General features: G+C 56.9%; 1 protein-coding gene across 8 annotated transcripts in view; it reads left to right on the top strand.

Annotated features, from left to right (window-relative positions):
- Window positions 1–7,909, top strand: part of LOC102271764 (cyclin-dependent kinase 11B) — a 40,522-nt gene that overhangs the window by 146 nt on the left and 32,467 nt on the right. For 5 of the 8 annotated variants that reach the window (XM_070385057.1, XM_070385058.1, XM_070385056.1 and 2 more), the window contains exon 2: window positions 2,821–3,056. The exons of 1 other annotated variant lie outside the window; for it this stretch is intronic. The gene's annotated coding sequence lies outside the window, so the exon portion shown is untranslated. Of the gene's footprint in view, window positions 1–42; window positions 554–2,820; window positions 3,057–7,909 lie in introns of those variants that run through there. 2 more of the 8 variants (XM_070385053.1, XM_070385055.1) reach the window with 2 other exon arrangements.

The raw sequence follows: 7,909 nt of genomic DNA, 5'->3' as shown, positions 1-7,909 counted from the left end.
CCCGAAGGGTGCCAAGGGGATGACCACGGGGGTCGCCATTGCTCAACAGCACTATCCCCACGTGGGCTGATGTGGTACGGCCCAGGGGGGGTCCCAAGGGGACGACCACGGCGGGAATCGCCCAGCAGAGCGTCCCCGCTCCCAGCACCCAAGCGGCAGCTGAGAAGCCCAGACCCTCAGGACACTGCGGAACAACTCCCGGGGGATGGGTCACGCGGGACGGCTAGGAGCCGCGGCGGACTTCAGACGCGTCACTTCCGGCGCGTGGCTTCCGGGCCAGTAGCGGCTTCTCTCCGCCTTCGGCCCCGCCCCGTCGCCCGCCGGGACCTGCGGGTTTTCTCCGGGTCCGCCCACCCAGCCCGACCCGCAGCCTTCGGCTCCTTGAGCCGGGGTCACCGGGATGAGGGCGGGTCGCTGTGTGGAGTAGGGGGCGACGAGGCCCTAGATGACCGCTCCGTCCGTTCCGGCGCGCCGGGTCCCCGCCCGGCTGCGGGGCCGGGCCCACGTCCCTGAGGCTGCGGGACCCGCTCGGCATCTACCCGGGGGCTCCTTGGTGGGTGAAGGGCTGAATAAAGTTGGCGGGGCGGGTCACCTCCGGGGGTCGCCCTTTGAGTCCGTGCCGACCCCCCGCTTCCCCTGGCAACTCGGCCAACCCCGGGCATTGGCACGCGCGCCTGGGCGTCTGAGGCCGCCCGGGGGTGGGAGGGAACCGTCCCTAGAGCTTTCACGCCGGCTCCGCTCCTGCAGTGTCCACCACGTGGGCCCCAGCCACGCCTTACAGGCGTCCAGGTGGACCTTAGGCCTCCGAGGCCGGCGCCACGTTCCCGCTCCAAATCTGCCCGCGGCGGGCGGGGCACAGATGGGGCGGGAGCTGGGAGTCCTCGGGGCCCGCAGCGCCTGGATACCTGGGGGTACTGTCAGAGGCGGAGGTGGGGACACAGGGTCGGGGCCCTTGTGTTTTAACACCCACCCCCCCACCGATGCGCCCCGAGGTGGGCACGGCCCTGAAGCAGCAGGTGCAGCCGCTCCTGAAAGAACCGGGTGGTGCTGTGTCCACTTCAGGCACAGTCGCCGGCAGGAAATTCATTGCAGTTGGTGTCTTCGCAGGATTAAAAAAAAACTGGAAATTATATAATGACTGACGTCCTGCCAGGCGCCGGTCCTAGCGAACGGTTATTTTGTAAATTGGGTTGGGAAACTCCCAGTCAGGCCCAGAGCTAAGACTTCATTGTAGTTCTCAGCCTACTTTCTGTACGGGGTTTATAGGGCTTGCAGTGCCGCCCCCTCCTCCCTCAGCGCTCACGCTCTGAAGCCTTGAAAAACCTTGCTCACCCGCCGCTGCCGTTTAAAAAAAAAAAAAAAAACTATTTAGAAGCAGACTTTGTTTAATGGCTTAAAGTTCTTTGTTTTTCAGTAGAGTGCAATGTTCTTTACCCAAAATCCTTTAACTTGCAAGTAACATTTTAAAGCAGAATGAAATAATACTAAACTGCCTGAAAAGGAACATTAAGAGAGGGAACAGGAAAAGTTTTTACATTAAAGAAATTATTTTTGTCTTAAAATTGAAGTATAGTTGATTTACAGTGTTCGTTGCTGGTGTATGGTAAAGTGATTCAGTTGTACATACATAACATTCTTTGTCATTCTTTTCCATTCCATCATAGGTTATAATAAGATACTGGCTATGGTTCCCTGTTTTATATATAGTAGGTCTTGTTAAAAAATCAATTTTCAATGCAAATAAATTAGAAATTGGAGAGAATGCAAAAAAAAAACCTGAAGGATCTGAGATTCTGCCTCTGAGAGTTGACCACAGTTGTTACCTTGGCCTGTGTTCTTCTGAACCGTTGGTACTTTTTAAACCTGAACACAATGTACAGAGAGCCTGTAACTCTGACTCTGCTCTCATTTTCTCTATGACAAATATATTTTTGTCACAACTGGTAGGGCTACAGCGTCCCATTATGTGACAGAGTTGGTTACAGTTTTTTTTAATCTGCCACTTAGCCAGTGTCAGCTTCTCAGTCTTAAAAACAAAGCTTTTGAACATCTTTGTATGTACAAGCCTGGGCCTTTCTTGGATTATTTCTTTAGGATAAAGCCCTAGAGGTGGAATTTCTGAATTAAGAGTATGAAATTTGTAGACTTTCACTGTATTTTATCTAAACTGCCCTGTTGACAATGTGAACCGACCTAGATTTCCTCACCAGGTGTTTGAGAGCATCCTGAGTTGCTTGTTGTAGAACAGAAGACTCTTGACCTCTGACTATGGGCCTCAGAATTCAGGGTTCTGCAAAACTGGATGGGAAAGTTGACAACTTCCTGTCAGTAACTTCCACCCCGAGCTTCCCTTCAGTGGTTAATGTGCCCCAGTGGTCCTGGCCGCCCACGTTTCAGAACCAGGCAGCCTCCCCAGGGTCTAGAGCCCCTGTTGCAGGGTTGGTGGAGGCTGGGAGGGTCTCAGTGCCTGCATGTGATGAAAGCATCATGTGTGTGCTTTTTGCAACGTGATGCTGGTTTCCTTTCAGTGCCCCGTCTGGACCTTGTCCTGCGGAGGCTTTGGACAGGAGCACAGTGGAGTCAACCCTCACCTCATAGGCTGCGGGCTCTGAGCTGAGCGGAAGAGGCTACATTACAGTTCTTGTCATTTGTGCTATAAGCCCAGAGGGCAGTAATTCAGACCTGTGTCACCAGGGGCCTGGAGGTGGGGGACCCCACAAGCCCTGCGCTCAGCCTGGTCCACCCCATCTCCAGGCCACCCTGGGTGAGGTCAGTTTTCATCGTTACCAGGTTGGGCTGCTGACCTTTGGCTTTTCACAGGATAAAAACTGCCTCTCGTGAAGGTGCCTTGAGTCACAGAGACTGAGAAAGAAGACGGCGGTCAGAGCCAGGGAGGGCAGCTGGGGTCCCAGTGGGCCTGGCTGAGCTGGACCTGCTGGGTTCTAGGTCGCTGCCCCCGGCCTCCATGCGCAATGCCAGCACAGCCACTGAGGGGCTTCACTGCACCTGGGAGCAGGCCTTCTGCACAGGACTGCCGCTCTGGCCAGTGACCAGCGGTAAGTGCTACGTGCCCGCCTGCTATCTGACCAAGAGGACCTGGCTGACCGTCAGCTGTGGGTGCCACCAGGCGTTTCTCACTCCTCGCGGTGGATAGTTGCCACTCCTGGTGGTGGTGACCAGCAGTCTCTCCCTGGGCACTCCTGCTGGACATCTCTGGGGGACCCTCAAGGATGGAGGTTCTGGTTTGTAGGATGGGCAGGTATGTCCCTCTCAGCGTGGTGCCCAGTCCTCTCCCAGTTCTGGTACCAGCCCCTCACTGTAGCTGTGTTCAGGCCTCTGGATCCGCACCTCACAGCAGCTCTGGGTGTTGTCAGACCTGATGGCTTTTGGCAGTAGGGGTGGCTGGTGTGTCTATCTCCCTGACCATGGATGAGGTCAGCACCTTTGGTCAGCGACCTCCAAGGTAACACCTGTGACCCTGCCTCCTGGTGTTCTCACCTTCTATAGCCCCCTTCCTTGAGGGCGGGCTTTTCATGAGCGCTGTCCAGCAAATGCTAAGGGGCCAAGGTTCCAAGAAGACTTGGCCTCCGTGGGCGCTGGCTCTCAGCCACCAGCCCTGATGCACGCAGCCCTGCGGAGGGTCTTCCCCTCACAGCTGCTGGAGCTGCATGTGTGGGCTTGGAGGTGAGACCCCAGCCCCTTCCGCCATCATGCTGGTCGACCGCCTGGACCACAGAATCTGTGGGGTCACGAGTGCGCTGTCGCTCTGAGCCTCCAGCTGGGTATGTGTTGTCCAGAGGTGCAGAGCTGACGGCTCCTCTCTTGTTCATTGGGCGTGTGGACATCGTCTCCCTCCTGGCGTGTTACCCACATTTCCTGTTGGTTGTAGGTATCCATCCTTTCTCCCTGTCGTGTTGTCATGACCCCTCCAGGTGTCACTTGTCATTTAGCATGTTTAGTGTGCTGATGTTACATCATGATGCACTGTGAAAGCACGGGAGCTCTTCCTTTAGCAACCTCATCTGATTTGTTATATTTGTGGGTCATGCTTTGGGGGATTGGTTTAAGATGCTCTTTTCTGGGCATTCCCTGTGGTCCAGTGTGGGATTTGGCATTTTCACTGCCGGGCCTGCATTCAGTCCCTGGTGAGGGAACTAAGGTGCCACAGGCTGTGCAGCACAGCCCAAAAAAACGGTACTCTTTTCTTACCCCAGGATCAGGAAGATACTCCGTACGATTTCTTCTAAGTGTGAGGTTTCACACAGTTGCATTCCACAGCCCAGCTGCCCAGGTTCAACCCTGGTCAGAAGCTGTGCCTCACACGGTGACAGCATGCCTCCCCAGGATTGTTGGGAAGAGCCATGGAGTCATCATGTGTGCCCTGCTGGGTCAGACCCTGCCTGGTTCCTGGGAAGTGCCCTGTGGATGTTGTGAATTGTTAGCACATGTCTGGAGCTCTGAGGCTGGGATCCAGTCTGTCTTTACTGGCATGGATGACAGTCGTCCTGGTGTCAGGGAGCCGAGGCCACCTTCTCCCGGAAGCCGCAGCCCGCTCTGTCTTGGGTTTGGGTTCTGCCAGTGCACAGACCCTGGGCTCCGCATCCCAGCTTGTTTACGTGTCTCTGCACCAGTGCAGCACGTGGCCTGATGCAAGTGTCCAGGGGGCAGCCCCCCTTCTTCAGGGGAGTCTCCTTCCCTTTTCCCCTTTGCGCCTCCATCGTGCTCTTTGTAGTTGCCCAGTACCTTGTAAGGACGTAACTAAGACTGAACATCCTGTCACTGCTGAACTGTCACCAGCTTCCAGCCTCTGCTAGTGGGTCTCGCCCAGGGCTGCAGCCAGGGGCCTGGTGGCACATCTAGTCACGTCAGTCATGTCACCCTGTACCTGAAGGAACAGCTTTCCTCATTTGTTGATCCTGGTGGTCATCTGTGTGCTGGCCCTTTGCTGTTATTTACTTTCTCTCAATCCGCCTGGATTTCGCTGGCGGGCACCCCTCATGCTGGCCTCGTGCCATCCAGGAGCCCACCCTCCTCCCGGCCCAGCTGTGGCCCCAGCCCTGAACTCAGCCGTCTCTGCAAGGAGGCTGATTTGGTTCAGCAGAGCAGAGGTTTGGAAACCAGCTCTGCCCCTGCTGCGGAGGCATCCCTGTTCCAGGCCTCCGTGTGGGCAGAGTGGCACGTGGACGTGGAAGCAGGCACACTGTGGCCCCCTCCTTCTGCACAGCCCACTCCCTTGTCTGCCCCTCCTTAAGTGCTCCCACCAGACTTGCCCAGGTCTCGTCTGGAGCCTGCGCTTGACCTCAGCACCCATGCACAGGCTCACCAGTCACTTCCTCCCCTTCGCTCCTCAGTGGGCTGAAGTTGTTCCTCTGAGTTGTGCTTGGTTTAGGTATTTCTGTCTGTATTGCGCATTAGAGATTTTGTTTCTAGAAGTGTTATTGATGTGGGCATTTTGTTTTTTAAGCACGTGGAGCGTGGACCTGGTTCCCAAGGGCATAAGTGTTTTGAAAGTGCTGGCATTGGCGGGATCCAGGGCATGGTTGCTGTGAGGATCTGCACTCTGGCCTGGAGCTCGGTCCTCTGCCGTCCAGCCTCCTCTGCTCGGCTTTCTTTCAAGACCCTCACGCTCTCACCGTCAGAGTTGTGCTCATGGCAGGGAAACTGCAGCGGCACCAGGTTCAGTGTGGTGGATCAGGATGCATGGTGTCTGTCTCATCCCTGGGGATTCCACTTTGGTGGCTCCATGGTGGGGCAACTGCTCGTTTCTCTGGGGAGTAAAGTTGTGATGGGCTCTGGTTGCTGGTTAACGCCCTGCCAGGAGATAGTTGAGGCCACCATGGGGTCGTGGACGTTTCTTCTCTAGCTTTTCCATTTTTTCATCCCACTGATTTGTTCCTGACAGTTTCTTGTCTGTCCGCAGGACTGCGTCCTGCCTTCTGTCCCTCCTTGAATTTGCATCTGTCTCTCCTTGAGTTTCCGGGAGGTAACTCCTCCCCTACCGTCAGGGTGATTGCTGATCTTTGATCTTCACCCAGGAAGGTCCTCAGACTGAGTTGGAATCAGTTCTCCAGGGCACCCGACCCCTCCCTCTGGTGCTGGGCCCCGATTGGGCCGCTTTAGCGCCTACAGACTGTGTTCAGAGGCAGGATCCTGGTCAGTGTGGTCCCTGCTGTCTGCTGCCTGACCCCTCGTGCTCCTTGTGTGCTGCTGGGGGTGCTTGGAGCGCCCACGTCCAGGCCTGCCTGAATCGAGCTCCTAGGAGCCTGGTGCCCTGGGTGAGGTTTCCGTCTCTCCTGCCCTGGTCTTTGTTTCCAGGGGACCCTCTTCTGGTAACTTTTAGAGCAGCACCTCCCACTTTTCGATGGGCACTTGGCCCCCTCCGTGTCCTCCTTGGCTTAGGTGCCAGGGCACTGAAGGGTGACCAGAAGTCCAGGGCTGCCCATGGAGGTGCAGCTCCCGCATGGTATTGTCTGGAGGGAATGGGGCACAGGCCAGGAAGAGGAGGGAGGACGGGGTGTTAGTGGAGATCTGACCCCGGCAGTGCCAGAGGGGTCGAAGGGCTTGTGCGTCTTGTGGGGAAGTGGAGCCCACAGGAGGGCCGGGTGCATCCGTCCTGGTCTGGTGTGCGTCGGGACAGCTGTGGTGTCCCCAGGGTCAGTGTGCATGTAGAGGCTTGGGTACCCTGCGAGCCCAAGCGTTGCTGAGCTTGTGGAGTGACTGAGGACACTGTGTGGACACTGGGAGCCAGGGGCAGCTTAGCCAGGAGCCCTGGCCTGGGTGAGAGTCGGAGGTCACGAGTCCACCTGGACTCAGAGGTCCAGAGTCCATCGGAGGTCATGAGTCCATCACAAGCCTGAGCAGAACTGGGCCTGGGGCGGTAAGGGTAGAGGAGCCAGCCCTTTTGGTGGGTGGCACAGCAAGCTGAATACCTGATGCCTCTTCTGCATACACCTAGCAGTTAGGTGGAAACATGATGGGCATCCCCCAAACGCCAGCATCTGAGGGACCAGGACGTTGCTGGCCAGCTTGGCTGCTTGGGGGCGGGGGGATGGGCAGGGGGCTGGGACTTCCTGTTTGGTGTCACAGCAGCCAGGCCTCCTGTGCTGGTGGTCGTCACTGGGACACTGTTTATAGCCCAAACTGGGAATTTCCTCGAAGTCCAGTGACTAGGACTCTGCTCTCATTGCTGGGGCTCGAGTTTAATCCCTGGTTGGGGAACTAATATCCCATAAGTTGTGCGGCACAGTGGGGAAAAAAGCCAAAACTTGAAGAACCCACCCACCAGCACACATGAGAGGCTGGGTCTGACTGTGTGTGGTCTTAGGGCTGAGGGAGGCCTCTCTGGAGAAACCAAGAGGTGTGAGTCTGTGGAGGAAACAGCGTGTTTTCCTGGCCGCAAGACAGAGGCAGCCCCCTGCCCGTCTGCAGGCTGGCCCTCAGGTTCAAGAGGAGTCTCCTCCTCCCAGCGTCTGTGCTCAGAAACTGCCCCCTCAGGCTGGAGGCGGCTGACCACTGAAGGATGGGGACTGTACTGTCAGGTCCTGGGTGATGAACTGTTGGACCGTGAAAGATGGTACAAAGGAGGAATGGAAGGTCAAGGGAACAGGCCGGTTTGGTCAGCCCTCCCACCAAGGACAGCTCAAAACTCTGGATGAAACATCAAGGGGTGGGGGAGGGTACTGTGCGCTGGAGAGCCAGCTGGGTGGGAGGGAGCTCAGGGCAGCCCCTTGTGGTCCTGGTGGGTGGAGAGAGATGCAGAGCACTGGAGACAGCTTCTGAGGTGGGGGCAGGGGGCGGTGAAGACACAGGCCTCGCCGAGCTGAGGGAAAGGCCAAGGGAGGAGGGCAGCTGGAGGAGGCCAGATCACCAGGTGCTTTAGAAAAGTTTGGGTGGGACTTCCTGGAGGGTC

The sequence above is a fragment of the Bos mutus genome, chromosome 16 (assembly GCF_027580195.1).
Source record: "Bos mutus isolate GX-2022 chromosome 16, NWIPB_WYAK_1.1, whole genome shotgun sequence".
Classification (NCBI taxonomy): Eukaryota; Metazoa; Chordata; class Mammalia; order Artiodactyla; family Bovidae; genus Bos; species Bos mutus.
Note: the sequence above shows the minus strand (reverse complement) of the source record. Positions and strands in the feature narration are given on the sequence as shown.